The sequence below is a fragment of the Macaca thibetana genome, chromosome 17, assembly GCF_024542745.1.
Source record: "Macaca thibetana thibetana isolate TM-01 chromosome 17, ASM2454274v1, whole genome shotgun sequence".
Classification (NCBI taxonomy): Eukaryota; Metazoa; Chordata; class Mammalia; order Primates; family Cercopithecidae; genus Macaca; species Macaca thibetana.
This window is the reverse complement of record NC_065594.1, coordinates 12,406,640-12,433,375: the sequence shown is the minus strand read 5'-3', so window position 1 is coordinate 12,433,375 and position 26,736 is coordinate 12,406,640. Positions and strand designations below refer to the sequence as shown.

Below are 26,736 nucleotides of genomic sequence, written 5' to 3'. Positions count from 1 at the left end.
GTTCTGTGGCAGTTGCTAAATTTCCACTAGATTGTGGAACTGTTGTCAATGCATACTTCTTAATTTTCTAAAATTATGCTCCTCATGGAGCCCAGCAAGTTTTTCTCACTGTCATCTCAGTATCCATAATTGTTTAGTTGTTAGTGTTCAAAGCAGGATTCAAATTCAGGTCATCAGAAGTCACAAGCCATCTGTGCCTATTTCCTACTGTACCACATGGCCTCCTCCCTGGACTTTGTGGAGGGCTGTGGACCCCCAAATCCTTTCTAAGACCCTCTGTCACTTGCAGTTCAATTACAAAAGAATAACAAAAAGAACTAGAAAAGTACTCTTTCTTTCCTCCTGGAGTAACGAGGATAGCCCTGTGCACCTAAAGTGGCTTGTCCCCTAATCATGCCATTGGACTCTTTAGTGAATGGGCTTATAGGGCTTTGAAACAAACGAACAGCCATACATCTAACTTGTCAGGGCCCCTCTGTGGTTCATTCTGCCCACAACCATTGGAAGAGCTACAAGAATGAGATGCTGCTGTAAACCCTACAAGCACAGCAGGTTTCTTCAAGGTGGGAGAGTGACAGGTTATTTTGGCTTCCCCAGTTCCCTAATCAACCACTACTGGTGACAATTCTAAACTTTTATGGCATCATTCAATTCTTTAGGAAGAAGCATACCCGTTAGCTTGTGGTGTTTGTAAGCAGCCTGAATTACTTTTTAGCTGTTAAAGTCTAAGAACATTCAAATGACTTTTCTAAAGCTTTCTGCTCCTCTGCTTTAAAACCCTACTCTATTTTAATGGAAACGTAATCCATATGTTTGATTCCATTATACTCATATAACAATATTTAGGTAGCCTGTGAGCTAATTGATGTCTAAGTCTTTTGATCTTTTTTATAGTCTCATTTTAAATCATTTATCATAGACACAGGAAGTTATATTGCTGCCAAAAATATTCTGACTTAAAACAGTGAAAAGTTCAAGTTTTGTTAGAAACATTAATTCCACCACATTTCCGTGAGTTCTTGTCATGTTAAAACAGGCTCATTCATTCTCAGAGTCAACAGTAGCATCCTGTGAAGTGATATAAACACAAGATTGGGACTTCAATGCAAAGCAAGATCAAGAATAAAACATGAGCCACAAAAACTTCCTCATTAAAATCTAAATGTGTTCTATAATATCAAAAGTACAGGATGATACTAGCCGACTCTTTTCATGTATTTTATATCCGTTTTATCATCACTTTTCTGTGAAGAATTGACCATTCTATTCTGTCAGCATTTTTTGTTTGTTTGTTTTTTAAACATCTTTTGAGATGATACTATGTTTAGATGCTATTTATATTAACAATAACAAAAAAACATCTAAGTCAAGAAAATATACAATTAAAATTAAAAAGGAAGAGCACATCACTTATATCAGGGTTGTCAACTTTAGCCACATAGACTCATTAGGAGCCTTTCAGAAGTACTAACTCTCTGGCCTCCTCCCAGAGATTCTGATTCAATTCAGATGGCGTCTGGGTATTCGTATTTTTAAAAGCCCTGCAGAAGATTTCACTCTGCAATCCAGGTTGAGAACCACTGACTTACCTTAATTCCCACATAATAACTTGCAGAATTCTGGGGCTAATACAGGGTTATATTCTAAGCCCTAAGAAAAGTTTTGCTTAATTGAGGTCAGAAAGAACTTGTCATCTCACAGGGACAGAAAAAAAGATCAGTGGTGCCTGGAGAATAAAGAAATAGGTGGTAAGAGTGGATGTCAGAAGTGTAGACAGAGGGTCAATTTATAAGATAAGGTTAGGCTTTGTTGCTAGGGCAAGAAGTTTTGATTTAGTTCTACAGGAGATAAGAACAAAGGGCATTAAGCAAAGGAGTGACAAGACCTGAATAAATTACTACCAGTGATGGTCTAGGTGAGAGATAAACAGTGACAGGGACTAGGGTGATAGTGATAGAAATGGAGAGAAAGGAACAGATTTGGAGTATGTCTTGAAATAGAGACAATAACAGGTTGGTTGTTGGAAGCTAGGGAGAGGGACTCCTAGATTTTTTTTTTTTAAGACAGGGTCTCATTCTGTTGCCCAGTCTGGAGTACTGTGGTGGAATCATGGCTTACCGCAGCCTCAACCTTGGAGGCTCAAGCATCCTCCCACATCAGCCTTCCGAGTAACTGGGACGACAGGTTTGCGTCACCACTCCTGGCTAATTTTTGCATCTTTGTAGAGATGGGGTTCCTCCATGTTGCCCAGGTCAGTCTGGTCTCAAACTCCTGGGCTCAAGCAGTGTTCCCACCTCCGCCTCCCAAGGTGCTGGGATGACAGGCTTGAGATACCGAGCCCAGCCAGATTTTTGATCTGAGCAGCTAAGTGGAGTATAGCAATGTTGGCCGAGATGAGGATAACTGGATTTGCATGGGAGAGAAAAAGGACTGAAAGGTTCTCTGTTGGCTCCATTAGTTTTGGAATGCCTGCTAGACATCCAAAAGTAAAAGTCAAAGAATTGGATGCATGAGTATCGGCTTTGTAGGAAAGTCAGAGCCAGAGATATAATGTGGGAATTATTGGCATATGACTACTTTATAAAACTTTGGAACTGGGTGGAGCTACTTGGAAGAGATTGCAGATAAGGGGAAGGGGTCAAGGGCCAAGTCCTGGGGGGCTCTTTGGTTAGAGTGCAATATTTGGACATAAATGTGTCCATATACATGTACTATTAGTACATATGCATGTACTAAATTTTCAGGAAAATAGAGAGCAACATTATTTCTAAATTCAACATTCTTCTATCACAATAGTACTGCTATATTGAATAATCTTTTGTGATAGATTTACACATTTGGTCCTAGAACTGTTGATGAACAAAAATAATCATTGCTGGGCGTAGTGGTTCATGCCTCTGTACTCCCAGCTACTCAGGAGGCTGAGGCAGGAAGATAGCTTGTCCAGGAATTCAAAGATGCAGTGAGCTATGTCATGCCGCTGCCCTTCAGCCTGGGTGACACAGAGATACCCCGTCTCTCAAAAAAAAAACCTCACTAATCAAATGCCTTTTTAATTTAAAAATTATATTGCAAAGTAAAAAAGCAAACAAACTTTTTTTTAAGGAAACACTTCTCAGGTTGCCTGCATATGCACACACAAAAAAACACAATTTATTAAATAAAAAATGGTTTTAGCATAAGCACTTCTCTGGTTATTATAACTGGTTGGGCCTACATATAATGGGATAAGAGCTTTACATTTGGCAGGACTTGGCCAGTGTCCTGATATCCAGGAATAGTCTGATCAAACAAGGCTTAGCTTAGCTCGTAGGAAAGGTTCTGTATATTGATTTTTCCAATATAGCATCCACTTACTGACCTTTAAGGGTTATGCTTTGCCCAAGACACCACTGGTTAAGGTAAAAGTTTTCAGAGAAAAATAGATAACCAATGTCTTAAACATTTGTATCTGGCCCAGCACGGTGGCTCATGCCTGTAATCCCAGCACTTAGGGAAGCCGTGGCAGGCAGATCACTTGAGGTCAAGAGTTTAAGACCAGGCTGGCCAACATGGTGAAACCTCGTTGCTACTGAAAATACAAAAATTAGCTGGGTGTGGTGGAGTGCATGCCTGTAATTCCAGCTACTCGGGAGGCTGAGGCACGGGAATCACTTGAACCCAGGAGGAGGAGGTTGCCATGAGCAGAGATTGCACCACTGCACTCCAGCCTGGGCCACAGAGCTTCCATCTCAAAAAAAAAAAGTTTGCATTTGTAAAGAGTGTAACTTAACTTTGGCCTAACCTATCTGCAATATGCTGGATCACCCTGGGGGGCAATACAGTGTCCTCCTTGAATTAGAATAAAGAAAGACCATGTTCATTAATGCTGGTGGTTGCTCTGAATAAGAGGCACAAGCCCAGCTAGTTTGCTGAAATTTCTTTTTTTTGAGATGTAATCTCGCTCTGTCATCCAGGCTGGAGTGCATGGCACAATCTTGGCTTACTGCAACCTCCGCCTCCCGAGTTCAAGCGATTCTCCTGCCTCAGCCTCCCGAGTAGCTGGGACTACAGGCACCCGCCACCACACCCGGCTAATTTTTTGTATTTTTAGTAGAGACGGGATTTCACCATGTTAGCCAGGATGGTCTTGATCTCCTGGCCTTGTGATCCGCTCGCCTTGGCCTGCCAAAGTGCTGAGATTACAGGCTTGAGCCACTGTGCCAGGCCATTCACTGAAATTTCTTGAGAGGACCACGGAACATGGTCTTTTGTAAGGCACCAACTTGATCATTTAGACATAGAGCATGTTTAATGAAATTCATATCTACTTTTCCTTTGCGCTTTTTACATCTTATGCTGAACAAAGCAGATTATGGAGAAAATTTTGCTTTAAGACTTTATAAAGTTTCCTAGGTGTTTATCCAACAGTATATTTCTATTCTGTCCTTTTGCAAGTTTAGTGAGCTTGCAAAATGCAAATAAAAGTAGTTTTAAAAGTCTTACAACTTTACTGGGCTTTTTTCAGAGTCCTTGAATGTGTAGTCCTGAAACAGTTAAGTTGAAGGACAAACATTTTTGTCGTGTTTGTAGTTAGTCCATAAGTATTTATTGAGCCATGAGATAGCATCCTTGTCAAAGCATGTTGGGATGGTAGTGCAGGATATTAATTCAGTACCGTGGTTGTATCTTGGCGAGGCACATAAATTTCACTATGCTGCCCAAATCACTTAACTCATCTATCTGACCAGAAATGAAGCAAGCTTCCAGAAATTGCACAAGAACAGTATAGAATATACCATGACTACACAATATTTTATTTGCAAATCTGCTGTGTCAAGACATCTTACATTCTCCGGCAGTATCTTTCTTTAGTAATATTTTTATCCAAAATAAAATGTTCAGAATCTTATGTTTCTGTTTTCTTGTACAATAGAGGCTATATTATCTATAGTGCATCATGGCATATTGTGTTTGTTGAATACTGCTTTCTCCTTCCTATATAGGAAATGCAATGAACAAGAGAGACAATTATGCAATCCATAAAAATTCATACATTTACTTGCAATGATATTAAACTGGAAAGTCTTATGCTTCTCATTCTCTCTGCATCTGGATAAAATGGAAACATTTTCAAATTTCTTGAAGGGTCTTTGAAAGTGTTTTTCCAGACTGGGAAACAGAGAGAGACAAAAAATAATTTTTGTATTTGTCTCTACAAAAAATAAAGAAAATTAGCTGAGCATTGTGTCACATGCCTGTCTAGCTACTCCTACTTGAGAGGCTGAGATGGGAGGATTGCTTGAGCCCTGGAAGTCAAGGCTGCAGTGAGCCATGATTGCGCCACTGCACTCCAACTTGGGTGACAGTGTGATAACCTATCTCAAAAAAAAAGATGTTTTTCTATTGAAAATTAATATTTATTAGAAGAACAATCTGAAAGTATGAATGTTTGAATATCATAAAAAGCATAAAAAGTTATGCTAATCTACCCCTTTGTGGGGGGATACATGTTGTCACAATGACACCACAAAGATGGCAAGATAGTGGTTGCCTCCCTTACCTGATGTTAAGTTGTATTCATCACAGAACTCTTAAAAACCAATTAGAAAACAATGATGGATTGCACCTTTCTTGGCCACAAGGTGTTGTCCTCATAGTCTTGGAAATAAATTGTAGTTTCCTTTTTCTTTTTTTTTTGAGATGGAGTCTCACTGGTCTTGAACTCCTGACCTCGTGATCCACCTGCCTTGGCCTCCCAAAGTGCTGGGATTACAGGCATGAGCCACCACACCCGGCCATTGTCTTTCTTTTAGTGCTAAGGAAAGATTTCCTAAGCAGTAGATATACAAAAGAACAGCATCACAATCTAGTGGTTAAGAGCAGCTACTGGAGTCACAGCTACATGAGTTTGAATCCTGCCTCCACCAGTTAAACCAGTGGGCCCTTGGACAAGATAACTAATCTCAATGTTTCTCAGTTTCTTCATCTTTAAAGAGGAGGATTAGCATAGTACTTACCTTAGAGGGTTTTTATGAGGATTAAATGAGTTAATATTTGCAAAGAACGTAGCACAGCGTCTGGCCCATAGTAAAACCTATGTAAGGGATTATTGAAGACAACATACATATAAGTAGGGAATAGAGGAGCAGAGACATGTATTCTTGATAAAGGAGATCCTTTAACCCCCACCCGAAACCACCCATTTCCTTCACTTCTAGATTCATATGCTTTGTTCCTGTATTTTTGTTTTGTTTTGTTTTGTTTTGTTTTTAAGGTAGAGTCTCACTCTGTGGCCCGGACTGGAGTGCAGTGGTGCAATCTCGGTTCACTGCAACCTCCGCCTCCCGGGTTCAAGCCATTCTCCTGCCTCAGCCTCCCGAGTAGCTGGGACTACAGGCAGGTGCCACCACGCCTGGCTAATTTTCTGCATTTTTAGTACAGACGGGTTTTCACCATGTTAGACAGGACGGTCTTGATTTCCTGGATCTTATAAACCCATTCTAGATCCCATATCCAGAGATTTCCAAGTACTAAGACATGCAGCTCACTCTCCTTGCTCTGATGGGGATTTAAAAAAAAAAATCAAATGCTCAATATATTGTTAGCATGGCTGGCAGCATCTCATATCGATCCATGAGTGTTATAGATGAATCATTCATTATACTAACATTTTGTCTTTCTGAAAGACTGTCAACTATGATTTCATCATCAAAATCACCAACAGCTGTAGAGCTATGCAAATGAGAATTCATCTGCATGCTTTTGGCCTACATGGAATTTGCTGGAGACCTAATTAAAATGAGAGAAATCAGACTAGATAATCTCTAAGGTCCCATTTAACTTTAAAAGATCAATGAATCCATAAAACCAGACCATGAGTCTAAAAGAGCCTTAATGTCGTAAGTCCTTTAGCACTTTTTCTATCTGGATTTCATGTGTTGGTCTGCTAGTTGAGAGAAAGGGCAGAAGCCCCTAAGTGTACTCTAGGAAACCCACCAATGTCACTCCCATGAAGCTTTGGATACCAGCAACTTATAACTGGTACCTTCTGCTATTGGAACTACATCTACCAGAATTGAAGAAAGGACAAGAGGGGACAAGCCAGGAGTCCAGAGCCTGCAAACTCCTCTAAAATCTCAACAGTCTTTGCACCACACTCTGGCAGGACTGACTGCAGGGACATGTGACCTGTGCAGTCATACAGGGCCCCATGCATAGAAGGGCCCCGCATTTGGTTTAATGTTCTGCTGTTACCATCTTGAAATTCTTAATAATTATTGAATGGAGGACCCACATTTTCATTTCATCCTGGACCCTGCAAATGATGTAGCTGGTCCTGCACTCAGGGAAAGCCAGTTCCTTATAGAACCATGACTTTGTGAATTCACCTTTGTTGGTGACTTGGTGTTATATAGGTAAGATAATGGCCATGTGTAAATCACTGAAGGGTCCGTGGAAGTCGTCCCTTGAGCATCTACCGTCTACAATCCACATCGTCTGTGCCCCTTGCTTTTGGGGAAGGCGAACTCCCCAAAAAGAAAGTGTGTTTGTTTTATTTTATGGTTTATTGATTCTGACAACAGCATTATAAAGTAAGGCAATAATATGACCCCTGATATTTGCAGAGTTATTGATATAGTGATTGTATTTCCTTATTACATATATTGAAGCAAATATTTTAATTAGTTTTTTAAAAAGTATTGTGGTGCTGAGGAATAATAGGAAATTGGGACAAGGTAAAACTCTTGATATGATAGACTTGCAGATCTTTGTTTTTAAAATTTCTTAATTAAGCTGTTTCTTAATTAAATATTTACAACACTCATAATAGATTAGTTCATTAAACCACTTCTATTAAAATCATTAAAGCTATTTCTTGTGTAGGTTTCACCTAGGGTACTTACTCAGAAAAGGAAATTAGGAGAGGTAGTAATAAAGCCTGTCATTTATCATCAGGGATTTTATATCTGCTAACATTTTATTTTGTCATTATTCCCATTTGTCTCTGGGAAGAACACTAACGCTGACTGGGTCTAGTCTTACAAAACTGTACAGGTTAAATCCTCCTTTGCTAATACAGGATATCCATAGAACTCCATTTAACAAAGTAAAAAATATATATGTATATATATATTTCTTTTGTTTAAAAGTTATTATTTAATATGAAGTATTATGTTGGTGCAAAAGTAATTGCGGTCTTTGCCATTACTTTCAATGACAAAAACCGCAATTACTTTTGCACCAACCTGATATTTCCGGGCAATTGAAAATCAGAGTGTATGCATGCGTTTTCACTTGTTCTTAGGCTACTTCATCCAATAATACATTTGAGTTGTTCTGAATAGGAACACAAGTAAGGAGATTTTTTTTTTTTTTTTTTTTTTCCTGATACAGGGTCTTACTTTGTCATCCAGGCTGGAGTGCAGTGGTGTGATCTTGGTTCACTGCAGCCTCAACTTCTGTGGCTCAAGCCATCCTCCCACCTCAGCCTCCTGAGTATCTGGGACTACAGATACATGCCACAACACCCAGCTTTTTTTTTTTTTTTTTGTACAGACAGAGTCTCACCATGTTGCCCAGGCTGACCTCAAATTCTCCGGCTCAAGCAATCTTTCCACCTCGGCTTCCCCAAATGTTGGGATTATAGGTGTGAGCCACCAAACATGGCCAGCAGGCAGTTTATAATCAGCCAATTTTAGGCCATGTTGTAAGAGGTGGACCTGTCTTTGACAGCAGGGTCCTGGCATCCAAGTGGACACAGGTGGTGATCCCGTAACAGTGGCTTGATTACCCTGTTTTTTGTGTCTAATCTGAACACAAGGAAGTATGAGATGTGTAAGCAGCTTTATCAAAGAGTCATAATAAGTTTTCCTTTCCAGATATGAAATGCTGAATTTGTATAAATAAATTAAACCTTAATAGCACAGTCATTAGTATTCAGTAATTTAAGCTATACGATCACTCTGGAGAAGCCCTCCTGTATCCATACTTGAATATAATGATTTACATGTGTGTCTCTGTTTACCCTTAAACCACAAGTTCTTCCAGGGAAAGGGTAACGTCTTATTCATTGCAGACATGCCAGCTGTCCTAGCATGTAGCTGGTATACAGGAGATGCACGATGGATGCTTGTTGAATGAATTGATGAATGATATTTTAACATTAACGGCTACCCAGTATTGGACTCTATTGTATTCCTGGCACTGTGCTAAGGACTTCATGCATGTTCTTACTTAATGCCCAGGCTTCTCAGCAGGTACTGCCAGGGTCACTGTTAGCACAAACAGCACCTCGCTGTGATTTAGAAAATTCACATCGGTCCTCTCTGGGATGATGAATTAGAAAAAGATGCCTCTTCTGGGACAATGCAGCCCCATAGTTGTGTGGCTCGGCGAATGTACCCGGGGCTGAATTTCAGCCTCCATACACCTCATTGGTTGCTTGCTGTGTGTATGGCACAGACTACATAAACGGTACGTGGTGACTATGCTTACTATTACTAACCTACTTAGTAAGTAGAAGTACCTTACTTAGTAAGTTGACGAAACCTTCAAGGCTAGGAGAGGTTAAGTGGCGTATGCAAGGCACGTACCCACTACTTGTAGCTGTGTAGGTTTGAGAGAGCGACCTGACTTTCATGACTTATGAGACCCCAATGACTCCAGGACCCCCACCCTAATCACAGTCTAGCACTTAGGAAGCACCACAGCTCAGTTCATGGGTGTCGTAGTGACAGCATGGAACCATTTTCAGAGTCCTGCCCCACTGTTGCCTCACACAGGGTGTCACAGAGGGAGCTGGTTGTGGTGTTCCGGCATCCCAGAGTCTCCACGATAATGATGGGGATTCATGGTGACCCTGAATTTTTCTGTAGCGATTTACAGCTAAGTGTTAGTCTATGAATGTAATATAACAGTGGTTTAAAATCAACAGATTGTAACAAAAGTCCCTCGCAGGAGACAAAGCTGGTGCCGTGATCTCTATTTTGCATTAACGAGACAAATGAGGACAGGAAACATCATGTGGCTTCCAGGGCTCCATGGCCGGGGCGTGGCAGGGGGGATTTGAGTCCAGGCTCCTACTCCAGTGATGACCTTTCCCGTCACTTTCCTCCAGCCCACTGCGAGCTCTGCCCTGTCCGGGTCAGTCAGCTGCTGTTACCTCCACCCAGCCGGTGACACCCAAACCTCAGGGAGCATCGGAACCACCAGAAAAGCTTTTTAAAATACAGGTTGTATTTTAAAATGTGTGAGTGTGCGGTGTGTGTGTGCGCTGTGGCTAGGAGGTGGGGGGTATAGGAGTGTGTGTGTGTATTTATTTCATAACAAGCTTTCCAGGTGTTTGTTCACCACCTGCCTGGCACTGTCCTCCCACCAGTTATTGGAAATGGCTCTAAACTCTCATGGCTATTTCAGGCTCACACCTTGTGCCATGGAATGTCTTCCAGGTCAGATACCTTTCTCTCTCTCTCTCTCTCTCTCTCTCTCTGCCTACCTAGATCCTGCCCATTTTTTAAGAGCTGGCTCAAGCCCGTCATGATTTCCTTGCCAATTCCATTCTGGTGATGCCCACTGCCACCTCTTGAGGGTCTCTCCTTTTATGTCTTGGGGGCGAGAGGGCAGGAGGACCAGCCCTGGTGAGGGTCCACTCTGTGTCAGGCCCCGGTTCAGGGTTTTTCCATATGTCATCCTTCCATGACACTGAGGTCCCGATCATTATTTTAAAGATGAGGTAAGTGAAGGAACTTGGCCAAGTTCATGCCAAGTTCAGTGCAGGTAGTAAGGTGCAGACTGGGGTCTCATCTGGCTTCAAGTTTCCCCCTTTTCCATCCACTCTGCTGACTATTTCAATCTGGTCCTTGTCTCACCAGCAAGATTTCTTTTGTACTAGAATAGAGAAATTTTGTCTTGCATTAAAAAAGTCTTTCACCCTCTGCTGTGTAATCCACATAGTAAAATAACCTAATTGTTGAGGAAATACAAGAATGGATGCCGTCTCTTACTTCTCTTGCAAATCAGTGCCTAGCAAACTTCTAAAAAGTGAATTGTTGTTGATAGATTATACGATTTTTTTTTCAAGCTTTTTAATATGACAACGGAATTCCAGCCAATATTTTTACCTCTTCTTTGTTTTCTGAGTCATGAAGTATTAGAACACACAGACATCTTATAGATGGTCTTGTCCAAGTCATTCATTTTAGAAGAGCTGATGGAACTTCAGAGAGGTTAAATTCACCTGTTGCAGGTCACCTATCTCCTTAGTGACAAGTTTGAGATTACAGCCCAACTTCAAGTCACACTGACTCTGGTAATTATAAGTGAAATCATACTTGGCCACTCATTCCTGAGCAAGATGTCTGTTTCTGAAATTAGTCTCTAGAGTACCAACTTTTCAAGAGAAAATATGGTACTTTACTTACCTTCAAGAGCAAAGGCTTTCCTGTGTTTTATAAGTGTTTCTTGGCAGCCTAACTGACTCAGCGACTGATTAAAGGAAAGACTGAAGGACATGAAAGGCATTGACTTGCTCCCTCCTAAATGAGTTCCTCCTCAGTTTACCTCTGACCCCAAACCCCACCTGTCCTGCCATGATCCCACCCCCAGGTGTTTGGTGCACCTGTCAGCTTTGTAGATTTGTGCCAGATAAACTCCTACCCTCTAGCATCCTTCTAAGGTGCAACTGGAAATTTTCATTTTACAGCTAAAGGAACCTAATACTGCTGTTGTTATTGCATGTAGGAGGGAGGAAGGAAATGGAGAAGGCATAGTTGAAATTTATTTTTTATTTTTTATTTTATTTTTTGAGACTGAGTGTCACTCTGTTGCCCAGGCTGGAGTGCAGTGGCACGATCTTGGCTCACTGCAACCTCTGCCTCCCAGGTTCAAGCTATTGTCATGCCTCAGCCTCCTGAGTAGCTGGGATTTGGTGCCCGTCACCAAGCCCAGCTAATTTTTATGTTTTTAGTAGAGACGGGTTTTCACCATGTTGGCGAGGCTGATCTCGAACTCCTGAGCTCAAGGGATCTGCCCGTCTTGGCCTCCCAAAGTGCTGGGATTACAAGCATGAGCCACCGCGCCCAGCCAGCATAGTTGAAATTTAAAAATATATTTGTCATGTGTTTAAAATGGAAATGTCCCTTTTGGCCACTTAAAATTATTATTATTATTGCTATTATAAAACTTGAGAAAAAATAATGAATTTCTTGAGTAATTTCCCAAATTATGTGATTTGATTTTTACAAAGACTGCAAGGTTCTCATTCACTTAATTTATTCAGCAAATATTTCTTAAGGATCTACTATGCTAAACACTCACAGTACTGGGGATTCGTGTTGAATACAACCGACGAAATCCGCAGCCTTACTGAGCTTCGATTCAAGTGGTGGAGACAGTAATAATTATATGTAAGTGCTGTGATTAATGTATTATGAAGAAAAAACAAAAAATGTAGAGAAGCTGGAGAATGAAAGGGGGTGCTATTTTGGATACAATGAACAGAAAGAGTGTCTTAGGTAGTGTGGGCTGCCCTGACAGAATATCATGGACTGGTGGCTTAAACCGCAGACATTTATTTCTCACAGTTCTGGAGGCTGGAAGTCCAAGATCAGAGTGCCAGCATGGTTGGATTCTAAAAAGGACTGTTTTCCAGGGTGCAGACTACCGTTTTCTGGTTGTATCCCCACGTGGCAGAAAGAGAGTGAGAAATCTCTCTGTGGTCCCTTTTATAAGGGCACTAATCCCGTTCACCAGAGCTCTGCTCTCATGACCTAATTACCTCCTAAAATCCCCACCTCCCAATACCATCAAATTGGGGGATGGGACTTCAACATATGAAATTTGGGGGGACACAGACATTCAGTTCATTGCAAAAGAGCTCTCTGGAGAAGTGGTGTTGAAGCAGGGACATTCAGAGATCTGGGAGAAAGAATGTTCTAGGCAGGAGGTAGGTGGGGCTGGAATGCAGTGAGCGACAGGGAGAGGTTTAGGGAATGGGGTCGACAGGTAGTCAGATCCTCTGCAGCCTTATGCCTGGGAGAGAGTCTGGATATGCCTTGGGGTATGATTTGCTGAGAGCAATTCACCTGGTTTTTGATGTAAAATGTGGAAGGAAAAGACAAGACAGGCCAAGAGTGGAAGCAGTAAGACCTTTTACCAGTCTCCTTGATGATTCAAATTTAGTTAATGTCTCAATTATACAAAAAATACTTAGTTGCTAATTACATAAAGGCCATCACATAATTAAGAGGAAGGAGCAAATAACCGCTGGCCCTTGGTTTTTTTTATGCAAATAGGAGAAATTAGCTACATTCATTCATCCATGAAAAACATTTATTGAGTGAACATCACATGTCAGACACTCTGCTGTGCTCTGCACTGAGAAAAAAGATGAAAAAGACCCTAATTCTAACTAACACTCAAGGAACTTAGGACAAGTATGGTAGTAGAAGAATGAAGAGGCTAGGTGCAGTGGCTCCCGCCTGTAATCCCAGCACTTTGGGAGCCTGAGGCAGGTGGATCACCTAAGGTCAGGAGTTCGAGACCAGCCTGACCAACACGGCGAAACCCTGTCTCTACTGAAAAAAAAAAAAAGAAATCAGCCGGGCATGGTGATGCATACCTGTAATCCCAGCTACTTGGGAGGTTGAGGCAGGAGAATCACTTGAACCCAGGAGGCAGGGATTGCAGTGAGCCAAGATTGCACTCCAGGCTGGGCAACGAAGAGCAAAACTCCGCCTTAAAACAAAACAAAAAAAACAGAAAACAAGAATGAAGATGTAGGGAGAGATCAGAGGGTGGAGTGGCTTGTCACAGAGGAGGTCTCTGAGTTGAACCTTAAAGGAGAGAAATTACACTGGAAGGAGAAGGAAGTACAGAGCACAGGCAAAGAAGCAGAGATGCACGGAGCGGCATGAGGAATTATTTGATGTTGCTGGGACCTCAGGTGCAAGAAAAAGAGCCAGTGAAGAGAAGACTAACAAGGTCGGGGGTAGAGCCAGATGAGGAGCTTGCATACCTCATGCTTTGGTGCTCTATTGGATAGTCTGCAAATTCTTTTCTGACTCCAGGATGATAAGAATATGTGAATCCATTTTCTTTTCTCTATCATGAGAATCACAAGGCCCTGTTTATTTTTATATCCATTCTGTCTAAATTACTTTGCTCTACAACTTTATAGCATAATCATGAGAGCCTCTTTTCTTGCATGGATGTTGCAAAGCGCATGAGGTCCTCCATGGCTTTTAAAGATGGCTTTTGTTGAATTAGCAGAACCTACCAGAGCTCCTGGAAATTCCGCCAGTCTCTGGGGACATCTTCGCTCCAAGCCTTGGTGCCCTTAACATGGATTTGCAAATTTAGAGTTAAAGTAAGTGTCAGAAGTACATGTGGTGATTACAGAGACTTTGGAGCCAATGATTTCCATAGTGGAACTAATATCACTTCTTGACCTATTTTTTCAGAGAACTTTTGCGCAATGGTTACTTTAGAAGCACCCTCTTGAAAAGAAATCTGAAATGGACATCAATGCCTATATTTATTTGTTCATAGCATTTCTTAGTGACCTGCTTTATGCAAGATTTCAAAGAGTTCACAACTATTAATGACTACTTAAAACTCTTAATATCCAAATTATATAAGGAACTCATACAGATCAATACCAAAAATACAAATAACTGGATTAAAAAATGGGCAAAGGACCAAGATAGACACTTCTCAAAAAAGGAAATTCAGAATGCCAATAAACATATGAAAAGGTGCTCGACATCTGTAATTATCAGGTAAATGCAAGTCAAAACCGTAATGAGATATCACTTCATACCTTTTAGGGTGACTATTATAAGGAAGATAAAAGATTAAAAATGTTGGCAAAGATGTGGAGAAAGTAGAACCCTTGTTCACTGTTGTTAGGAATATAATTTTATACAGCCATTATGGAAAACGTAGGAAGGTTTCCCCCAAATTACAAATGGAACATATAATCAAGCAGCCCTACAGGATAGTAAAGAGCTCTCTGCACTCCCATGTTCATTGCAGCAGTTTGCACAATAATCAAGATATGGAAACAACCTAAATGTCCTGCAGTGAACAGATAAAGAAAACGTGATTTGGGTCAAGTGCGGTGGTTCACGCCTGTAATCCCAGCACTTTGGGAGGCTGAGGGGGGTGGATCACTTGAGGTTAGGAGTTCAAGACCAGCCTGACCAACATGGTGAAACCATGTCTCCACTAAAAATACAAAACTTAGCTGGGCATGGTGGCAGGCACCTCTAATCCCAGCTACTCGGGAGGCTGAGGCAGGAGAATCACTGGAACGCAGGAGGTGGAGGTTGCAGTGAGCCAAGATTGCATCACTGCACTATAGCCTGGGCGACAGAGCCAGACTCTGTCTCAAAACAAAAAAAAGTGATTTTATACACTCACACACATACACAATGGAATATTATTCAGGTTTAAAAAAGAAGAAAATCGTGCCATTTATGACAAGTTGGATGAAGCTAGAGGAAGTTATGCTAAGCAAAATAGTAGACAAGACGCAGAAAGAGAAACACTGCATGATCTGTCTTGTATGTAGAATCTAAACTAGTCAAACTATAGAAGTAGAAAGTAGGATGGTGGTTGTCTGGAGCAGGGAAGAGGGGAAAATGGAGTGATGTTGGTCAAAGGGTGCCAAAATGATAATTATATACAGATAATGAATATGTTAATTAGTTGGAATGTGATAGTCATTTCACAATGTATATGAAAACATCCAGTTGTATACCTTAAATATATACTTTTTTTATATGTCATAAAAATTAAATTGTCACAAAATAAAGAATTTGAAAGACCAAAAAAATCCTGTAATTCCATGACTTTAGTATATTTACAGAATGATTTTAGGTACATAGTTTAAAAGGTTTCACAAATTTTCATTAAAAATTTTTGAGTTATTTGATTATGTATAAGTTCAACCTCTCATGGAAAGCTGAATTTATTTAACATACTGACTAGAGGCAAGAAAATAAGAAGCCAGAAGAAAAGTATTAATTCATGGGCAGAACTTGAGAATCTGCATTGAACAGCTGCACCGTAACACTTAGCCTTTTTGTTCATATGAAGTTGCCCTCTGGAATCCTCGGATATCTGTAGTTGCCTGAGGGCTCTTCAAATGTCACCAGGGCAACAACAAAGTAACACATATGAAGCAGGCCCTCTGTGGCATTCTTTATGAAAAGCATTGAATTAAATTATTGCATAACAGATCATCTGCATATGAAAGGCAGTGAACTGTTCGAGAACCCAGCTGAAAACAATGCTGAATTTGATGCCTACCTCCACTGATAACTCACTGGCACCATTAGAACTCTTGTTGTGACTCAAGGGCCCCTACTTGGCATGTGGGAAATATTAATACTGTCTTTATAAGACCACAAGGGAATTATGAGCTAAATTAGAGAGATGGTTGTGCTGCTTAGAGAGAAACTCACATGTATCCCATGACCCCATCCCTCTTTCCCTTTCTTGGTCGATCTTTCAAAAAGAATAATGCATTTCCCCCACTCTGGTTGAAATTGTTGCTTGCCATCATGGAGAGTCTAGAAAAACTGACAATAGTTAGCACTGATGGAGTCCTTGCTATGTTTTAGCACAGAGTCTGTGCTAAGCACTTCCCATGCATTATTTTATTTCATTCTAGTGGCCCATAGGGTTAGTACTATTAACATACTAGTATGTTTTATAATTTTATAATAAGGACATTTTGACTCTAAAATGTTAGGTGATTCTTGGCCTGGGTTCTCAAAGCTAAGGAGTAATCCGAAGTAAACATTAAGAACCACATGATCTGTTTCCAGAGCCCTCAAACCTCTGAACAGATTGGCTTAGAATAAACTACTTCATATTACAGTCTCTATCACCATTATACCTGGATCCTGCTTAATCTAGAAGCCATAGATGGAAATCATTATTGTTGGAAAAACAATTTTCACACTCAAGTATATTAATTCAAGAACCCTATGGAGAGACAGTATACAAAACACAAATGACATATGATGTTTTAGGTATGATTAAGCCAAAATAAGACAGACTTTAAAAATATACATAGACTGAAATATTTACATCCAAATGATATTAGTGGCCTACCACCCTATCTCAGCAACACTTGAAGCTCTTCTTGGGAACTGTCAACTCTTGAACTGCACAAGAAAACAAGTCTCCGCTTTGTTCAGGTTTCACTTTTGGATCCCTGAAGATCAATCACCTTCTTTTCATCAGGTTTGACCATGAAAAACTTAACTATTTTAAAGAGCAAATCCATTTTCAAAGTGCATAAATGTAGCACCTTTACCGTGTATTTGGAAGGACAGATTTCACCCTCCTTTTAAATTATATTTATTTACTTACAGTGATTTAAAAAATGTTGATTATAAAAATCACCAAAGGGACCACCACAATGGCTCATGCCTGTAATCCCAGTGCTATGGGAGGCGGAGGCCAGAGGATCCCTTGAGGCTGGGAGTTCAAGACCAACCTTGACAACATAGCAAGACCCCATCTCTAAAAAAAAATTAAGAAATTAGCCAGATGTAGTGGCCCGTGCCTGTAGTCCCAGCTACTTGGGAAGCTGAGGCAGAAAGATCGCTTCAACCCAGGAGTTCAAGGCTGCAGTGAGCTACGATTGTGCCACCGCACTCCAGCCTGGGTGACAGAAAGGCCCTATTTCCAAAAATTAAAAAAAAAAAAAAAGTAAATGTAAATGTAAAATAAAAATTACCAAATATAATCATCACATACCTCTAAAGTGTACTCAGAATAGCATTTGGGAAATATTTCAAGCTGGCCACCATTTAAAAAATAAATATCGTCTCTCAAGAGAACTTATTTAATGGAGACAGAAGATATGTAGGTATTACATGTATATTTTAAATGGTAGCATTGGTTTCTCATCACATTTCTAGTGTGGTGTTCTAAGATTGAAGCACTAATTGTGAATAAATATACAACTATTTCTTCGGTGCACCTTTTTTATCAAGAAAAATTAAAATACCTACAACTTTTTGAGTGCTAACCATGTGCCAGGCACACTTGTTATTGAAATTGATACATAAAACAGTCCTAGAAGGTCAGTATTATGCTCATGTCTCATAGCATACAGCCACAGTTCATGCAGGTTTAGGAACTTGAACAAAGTCACATGGCTCAGGCATGTGACCATGAAGTGTCCAAGATGGAAGAACAGCATGGTTATTTCTGCTTAAAGGGGGATAGACATCTAGAACAAATTATAAGAGCACCACTTGAGTGTGAATGGATTACTAGAACTGAGGCGAGATATATTCTTCACCTAATAAATAAGATAACCTACGTGAAAGCATTTAGAAGCAGTCATTTTATTAATTCCCAAGTTTTAGTACAAAAGAATCACTTTGAGGTGTTTTTCAGTATACATAATTTGGGGTCCACCTGTCAGAAAATCAGATTGAACAGATGGGGGTCCAGGAACCTGCATTTTAAAGAACCATTTCAGGGAATTGTGAGGCTGTTGCTGTGTGAACCCCACTTTGAAAACACCGTTATATCACACAGCAGATGCTCTGAACGCAGTTTCCTTTTTCCCCCCTCAGTGTCAGAGGACAGGAAGAAACCAAAGACAATAGTTTAAAACGGGGAATTTAGTACATATTGTGTTTGGTTTACATTACTTTATTGACATACACTAAAAGAAAATTTCATTTCAAATTTAGCTTCTTACCTTGATGGCCTCTTTGTAAAACTCTAGTGTACAAAAGTGGTGTTTAACTAAGTGAAAACAGCTCTAGCAGAACTCTCTGGCTGATAAATCTCTTTAGGGCTTTCCCAGCATAGGGAGTGGGTGAGGAAGGCCAGGTGGGGAAGAGGGGATTTCCTGTTTATTTGTGTTACCTATTTAAAATGATTCTCGACATCCTGTGATTTTTACAGTTGTTCTGAAAGGAAGTGCTGGTTTGTAACTCCATTGAAGTGCAGTGCTTGTGTTTCTGGAGGAGAGAGAGAGAGGGAGATGGGGAGAGATCACCTTTGCATGTTTCACCGGTTATGAATTATATATTCTTTCAGCTTCATTTTTCTGCTTCTTTTTTGTTTTTTGAAACGGAGTCTCACTCTGTCGCCCAGTCTGGAGTGCAGTGGCGGGATCTCAGCTCACTGCAAGCTCCGCCTCCCGGGTTCACGCCATTCTCCTGCCTCAGCCTCCCCAGTAGCTGGGACTACAGGCGCCTGCCACCACACCAGGCTAATTTTTTTGTGGGTTTCACCGTGTTAGCCAGGATGGTTTCGAACTCCTGACCTCGTGATCCTCCCGCCTTGGCGTCCCAAAGTGCTGGGATTACAGGCGTGAGCCACCGCGCCCGGCCACTTTTCTGCTTCTTAGTAACAGAGACAATGTTGGGCTTCACAGGACTCAAGATGACTTTCTAAGGTGATTTGGGGATGCAGTGTATGCATTTTTAAACTCTTTTTAAAAAAAAGTCTCTTCTTCGCCTTTGGAGTGAAACATTTGGATCGTTTTATTCAGCCTATAATAGGACCAAGGGAAGGAGATTTTAAAAATTCTTTAAAGTGCCTGAGATAAAAAGGTTTTGTGAAGAAAAGGACTCAAAATCCTAGGTTATACCAGTACTTCATGTTCATTTTGAATTTTCTTTATTCATTTTTTTTCCTCTCTGTGTATAGAATAATCAGGAGGTATTGGTGGGCAGAACTGTTGGTTGATAACAGGAAGCAGAGTATCTGAGAAAGGCCCTCATCCTGTTTCCTTTTGGAGCTACTGAGGCCTCACATACCGGCCATTTTAGGATTTGATGAAGACTAGAGAAGAGTTAAACTGAACCTTCACTTACTCAGCATCAGTAGGAAGTAGTGTTGGCTACACTAAAAGCACCGTTGTGCCAGTGAGGTTTTGGGGGGAAAATGATAAGCTGCCTGTGATACGCAAGCAAACTGTGGCAAACTTTTTGATGTGTAGGTTCTGAAGCTTTTCAGTTTACTTCCTCAAAAGATATAGATACATATATGCACACATGCCCAATATAGCATATGTACTTTTGATATACATGAAAGAGAAAAGATGAGTGGCAGTAAAATAGAGATTCCAGGGTTTGTAAACACAGGGCAATAGAAATGACATTTCCGGTATAGTCTGGAGGAGCAGCACCCATTTTCAGAAAGGAAGACGTTAGGAATAAACTTGACAAGGATGTAGAAGACCAACATATCACAATCAATCTGCAGGCATTTGTTACGGCCTTCCATGTGCTCAGAAAACACATGCAGCCTTTTTATAGATGATGAAAGTAGAGTTTTCTTGATTTGGGATAATCTAAATACTGTAGTCCTTCAAAAACATACAAATTCTAAAAACTGAAGATAACATCTCTTCATTAACATTGAGTGAAAAACAGAAAGCAATGAAGTCCATGGGGGGATATAAAAGACATGAAACACTAAACACACCTTACCCTGAATAATTTACATGAATATTTTCAAATTGTTTTTTAAAATAGAAAAGCAGTCATAACTACCTTGACTTTGAAGCTCAAGCTCTAATTTTCTATTTGACATCCGCTGTTGGTTTTGTGTGATAGAGTTGGGTCATAAAGATACACATTTGCAAAATCCATTTAGAACTCTTAATTCTGGATAAAATAAATCCAGTTTCTAAGTTCAGTATCAGCCCTCACTCCTCGCATAAGGAGCTTTTGTTATGTAGGACTTGAGGAATGCCTCAGCTGGGGAAATGCCAGTTAATAGATTCAGACAGATGGATTTTGATGAGAGTCTGCACCGTTCACACCCCTTAGCAAATGTTTTCGAATATTCTCAAGTAACACACTTAACTTGAAAACAAATATGGATTTGCTTACTTTAGAGTCAATAGTAATTATTATTATGAGTAGTGTATAAAAATATCTGCTCTGTTTTTGCATCTTAGAGTGCTAAATTTATATGTCACATTATAACTTTAGACCTTTTACTCCCTTCTACATACAGAGAAAACATACTTTGAATTTAAAACTGGGCTTTGGCAGAAAATTATTTCAGCTGTTGCAGAATATTGCACTTTTTTTCTTAACCTCTCCCTGCCCAAAGTCAGAGTGATCATCGGCTGCGGAAATAGCCTTATGAAATCCCCAAGAGGAATGCAAGGTCCTGATGAGGTCTTTCGTTGTTTTTTTTTTATTCATTTGTTTGTTTCCCTCAGCAGAGACTGTGAAACCAGACCAAAAGGGAATAACACCAGAATAGAAATAAGATGGGACCAAGGAGCAAGATGGCGTTTCTTACCTGAGCCATTTTGTGGAGCCCAGTGGTCTTTGATGAGTCTGATGCATATTTCTGGCTGTTTTTTTTTTTTTTTTTTTTTTTTTTTTTTTTGCCAGAATCCATTTTCTTCTGGCATTAAGTTAATTGAACGCCAGAGAAGCAAGTTTAAAGTATAGGAAAATGGGAAAGCAGAAGATCAGAGATAGTGCTTTGTTTGTTTAAGGTAGTAAAACGAGAGCGTAAGTACCATATATGTACTATTACACTGAGTGTCTTTTCTGGGCAAGGCACTTTGCTGGGTGCTGGGAATTCAGCTGAAAAACAACTCTCATAAAACTTGCCTGCCGTCTAGGGGGTAGATCACACTTGTGCGACAAATTGCCCATGTAATTATTTAATTACAGTTGTGGGAAAGGCTGAGTGGGAGAAGGGTGCAATCAGAGTACAGCAGGGAGGCTAACAGCATCTGTAGGTTAGAGAATGCTTCCTTGAGGAATAGCGTTTGAGCTGAGTTCTGGAGGGTAGTGTAAATTCCATGGGAGAAAGGGTTAGGAAGGGCGTACAAGGCAGTGGGAACAGCATATGCAAAGGCTCAGAATCAGGCAAGTACTTGGGCCGGAGCAGGGATTGGAGGCATCTGATACGGCTGGAGTTCGGAGAATCAGTGGGAGCCAGGCTGGCAGGCACTGTTAACACAGTGTGACGCAACCCTGGTAGGGGCCTCATCACATTACATCCTGTGCTGCCCAACATGGTGGCTCTGGTTGGTGCTACTCATTTTCTGGGCAGAGGAAAAAATATTGGGACATCAAATTTCTTCTCTTATTCTGTTACAGTTCTTACCTGGGTCTCTATCTCCATGTCTAGATGTCTATAAAAAAGAAGAAAAAAATGTTTTTAAAAATTTCTCCTAAGAAAATTGTACTACTGCTTGTTCATAATGCCCTGCCAATTTTAATTAATTCAGCGTCCACAGGGACATTGTTTAGGTTGTATATCTTTCAAAAACTGGAATATTAGTTTAAATTAGTAGAAAGGAGAACTAGATTGCATGATTGTAGCAAATACCGACTTAGGTTTTTAAAGATAGCAGTCTCTTCTTTTTAACTTCTGAAGCCTTGGCTTATCAAGAGAAAAATAAATTTTCACTGTGTACCAAAATAGAAGGCTTTCCAGATCCTATTTCTGAATAGCTGAATAATGCGTCTGCAGCTTTTTACGTCACATCTGCGCGTGCGACAGCTGTTAGGTCATTCCTGCAACTCCAGCATTTGTTCGTATTTTCAGATGTTCAACATTTTTATGAGCAGATGTAAGATTTCAAGTTTCATTTGGAGAAAACATGCCTTTCCTACTTGCAAAATATAATTTCTGGTTCATTTGTTAGGAAATGAAAATATCAGATACATTTTTTAATGTACTTACGCTGGATTTAACTTCTCAGCTAAACTGCGTGGAGAACGGTACAAACAACAGTGAAAACAGAGAGCTCCTTGAGCCTGTAGGACAAGATTTACTGATCACATTGTTTGGAAGGCTCATGTTACTAAGACTTTGGGGTGTTTATTTGTACATCGTGTACATTCTGAGGAAATACAAGCCATTCTTGTTGATTGTCATCATCAGATTTGAAAAGTTATATAAGTGAAGGTATTAGATACAAGGGTGAGTTGTTACAGTATATAACATTGGTAAATGGAATCGATTTGGAAATGAGCTATAATACTTGTTAGCAGTTACATATATGCGAATCTCAACACTGTGATTAATGAGCTGTGAATTGATAGTATCTGCTGAACACTGCTTTATTCAGAACATTGTTTCACTCACAAGTCATAGCAGAAGAATTCAAAAAAATTAGAGGACGCAGACTTTTCTTTGTATTAAATAGTAGTTTAGCCTGATGCACAGATTATGCATTTCTTGATTCTGAAAAAGTAACAAAATTTTCCAAAAATTGTAAACGAATGCTCTACAAACTGAGTGTATAAGTTCTGAAAGAATAGAGAAAAAACAAACTCCTATGAGCAAGGATCACTTACAGAACTCTTCTCAGAGGAGATGAATTTGGGCTTGGGTGGAGAGAGAAATAAGCAATGTGGATTGATGTTCAGCAATGAGGTCCAGAGAGCGGGAAAGCCAAGTTCTTTGATGCTACCACCTCCTAGCTGTGTGGCTTTAGGCAAGATACTTCACCACTCGACTTCCGTTATCTCATCTGTAAAATGGAGCTAATAATCATTTTTGAATGAGTATTAAATAAGATAATATATGTAAGAGAACAGTGATGGCACAGAGTCAGTGCTTAAAATGTTGGCTTTTATTATTATTATTATTATTATTATTATTTTCTGAGACAGAGTCTCTCTCTGTAGCTCAGGCTGGAGTGCAGTGGTGTGATCCCGGCTCACTGCAACCTCCATCTCCCAGGTTCAAGCGATTCTCGTGCCTCAGCCTTCCGAGTAGCTGGGATTACAGGTGCCCGCCACCATGTCCGGCTAATTTTTGTATTTTCAGTAGAAATGGGGTTTCACCATGTTGGCCAGGCAGGTCTCAAACTCCTGACCTCAGGCGATCTGCTGGCCTCGGGGTTACCTCAGGTGAGCCACCACACCTGGCCTATTTATTATTATTATTCATTAATAGAAATTACAGAAATCAGGGTTATTAGGTAGAGGGAATGCTGTCTACAAAAGAACAAAGGGGACGACAAATCTGTCTCAGAAATATTCAGTCAGTTTTAAGCAACAGTAATGTTATTTCTAGCAAATACAATACATTCAATGTTATTTTAAACACACAATATTGAATGACCTCCATAAAGTTGACTGTGTGACTTTTAATAGTCTCTGAAATCTAGAAATTATTTATATACATCCAGAACTCATGGCTAACCTTCAGTGATATGTTTATAGTGAAAGAATGAGCTTGTGTTTACTTGCATAGAGGAGGGAGGGTGTGACAACTTCTACTGAAAATGTGTCAATACAGTTTTCCATTTAGAATGGTACATATGGGAAATTGATTTTCTTTTGTTTTCTAGAAATGGGGTCTCCCTGTGTTGCCCAGGCTGGTCTCAGATTCCTGGCCTCAAGCAGTCCTCCCCCGTCAGTCTCCAGTGTAGCTGGGAGTACCAGTGCAAGACACCATACCTGGCCAATAATTTTTTATTCATTTAAAAAATATCTGTGGGTGGAAATGTGATTTAGAGAAATATACATAAAGTAGATAATGTAAGCATATTTTGAAAATTCGAGGTTCTGAAAAAATCATCTGAGTACACCTGAGAGGAGGACTGAAAACACAGGGGTCATCTTCAGAAGAATTTCAAATGCCATTTTCCATGCTAGTTAGCTAGCTAGCTAATCCCTCCACATAATGCATACTACATAGCTAATCCCATCAAATTTCCAAGCCATTTTCTCATACTAGTTAGCTAATCCCTCCACGTACTACTCCTAGAGACCCTGCAGTGCCTGGATGTCAACACAGTCCCCTGGAATCCTGGAGTGTGGTCTCTGGGAAGGAAGAAAAGAGCACTGGAGTTTGAGCTGGACAGCCCTCAGCTCCTGGCTCAAGTCACTCCATAGTTCCAACTCTGTGTTCTCCTGTAAAATAGCTACCTTTAGGCTTTCTGTAAGGACCAGGAGAAATAACATTTGCAAAAGTGACAAAACACAATGTCTGCAATCTAGACATTCATTCTAGCAGTAGCCAAAGGCTGTGATCACTGTTGCTTTCTTTTCATCCTTTATGAGTGTACTCTATAATTAGTGCTTTCAATATACAAGCTCACTTAACGTTTACAACAGTAGGCAATCCTATTACCCAGTTTTACAGAGGAGGATGTTGAGATGGAGTGAGGTGAAATAACTTGTCTAAGAGCAGGCATTTAGCAAGCAGCCAAGCAGGGCTTGAACTTGGATGGTATGGTTCCATATCACGCTATAGAGCCTCATCTGTATCCAAAATACAGCAAGGAGTATACAAATATGCATCTGATTCCTTTTAGGGTTTTGTCCAAGTATTAAGTTCTTGTCCAGGCTTATAAATACTGAGCTATGAAACTAAAGGGGCCTTAGAGATCATATACGAGTCCAACTCCTTATTTCGCAAGTCCTCACGAAGGGCTGGACAGGATAAATGATTGACCCACACTAAGACAGAGATCTTGGTAACAGGGATGTGGCAGGTCTCTTGATTCAGTGCTTGTCCCATTCCACTGTGTAACTTCTCTAGCTTTACAGGAGATAATTTAACTTATTGTTAAAATCACATTTGTTTTTAAACAATTTAGATAAAATTCACCCTCATAAAATGCACACTTCAGTGGTTTTTAGTATATTCACAAATTTGTGCAACCATCACCACTATCTAATTCCAGAATATTTTTATCACCACAAAAAGCAACCCATGCCTATTAGCAATTACACTGTATTTCCCCTCCCTCCAACACTTAGCAACTTTTTGTCTCTGTGAATTCATCTCTGCTGCACATTTCATGTACATAGAATCATAAAATAGGTGGCCTTTTGTGTCTGGCATCTTTCACTTAGCATGTTTTCAAGGTCCATCCATACTGTAACATGCATCAGTACTTCATTCCTTTTTATTACTGAATGATATTCCATTGTATGGATATGCTACATTTTATCTGTTTATCAGTAGATGGACATTTGGGTTGTCTCCACATTTTAGCTATGATTAATAATGCTGCTGTGAGCATTCACATACAATTTTTCTATAAACATATGTTTTAATTTTCTTGGGTATAGATCTATAAGTGGGATTGCTTGGTCATTGGTAACTCTATGTCTAACTTCTTGAGGAACTGCCAAATTGTTTTCCAAAGTGGTTGCACCATTTTACATTCCTGCCAGCAACAGGTTCAAATTTCTCTACTCCTAATCAACACTTGTTATTGTCCAACTTTTTTATTGTAATTATCCTAGTGGTTGTGAAATGGTATCTCATCGTGGTTTTGACTTGCATACGCTTAATGACTAATGATATTGAACATCTTTTCATGTGCATTCGTATATCTCCTTTGGGAAGATGTGTATTCAAATCCTCTGACCTTTCTTAATTTTTCTCGCCTATTCGTCATTGATTTGTAAGAGTTCTTTTTATTTCTGGATATTAGACTCTTATCAGATACATGGTTTGCAAATATTTTTTCCCATTCTGTGGGTTGTCTCTTTGGTTTCTTGATAGTGTTCTTTATAGTTCAAGTTTTTAATTTTAATGAATTCCAATTAATCTATTTTTTCTTTGATTGCTTATTGCTTTACATGTCATTTCTAAAAAATGACATCTAATCTAAGGTCATGAATGTTGTCTTCTAAGAGCTTTATAGTTTTAACTCTTACACTTAGGGCTTTGATTCATTTTGAGTTAATTTGTGTATATGGTATAAGGTAGGGGTTTAACTTCATTCTTTTGCATGTGGATATCTAATTGCCCCAAAACCATTTA

The 26,736-nt window shown here is 39.9% G+C and overlaps 1 protein-coding gene and 1 long non-coding RNA gene across 3 annotated transcripts in view; both read left to right on the top strand.

The window, feature by feature from the left end:
* Positions 1-26,736, top strand: part of STARD13 (StAR related lipid transfer domain containing 13) — a 556,563-nt gene that overhangs the window by 304,184 nt on the left and 225,643 nt on the right. The window lies entirely within an intron of this gene.
* Positions 8,166-26,736, top strand: part of LOC126940591 (uncharacterized) — a 38,131-nt gene continuing 19,560 nt past the window's right edge. The window contains exon 1 of the long non-coding RNA XR_007720820.1: positions 8,166-26,678. This is a non-coding gene — a long non-coding RNA (uncharacterized LOC126940591). The remainder of the gene's footprint in view (positions 26,679-26,736) is intronic.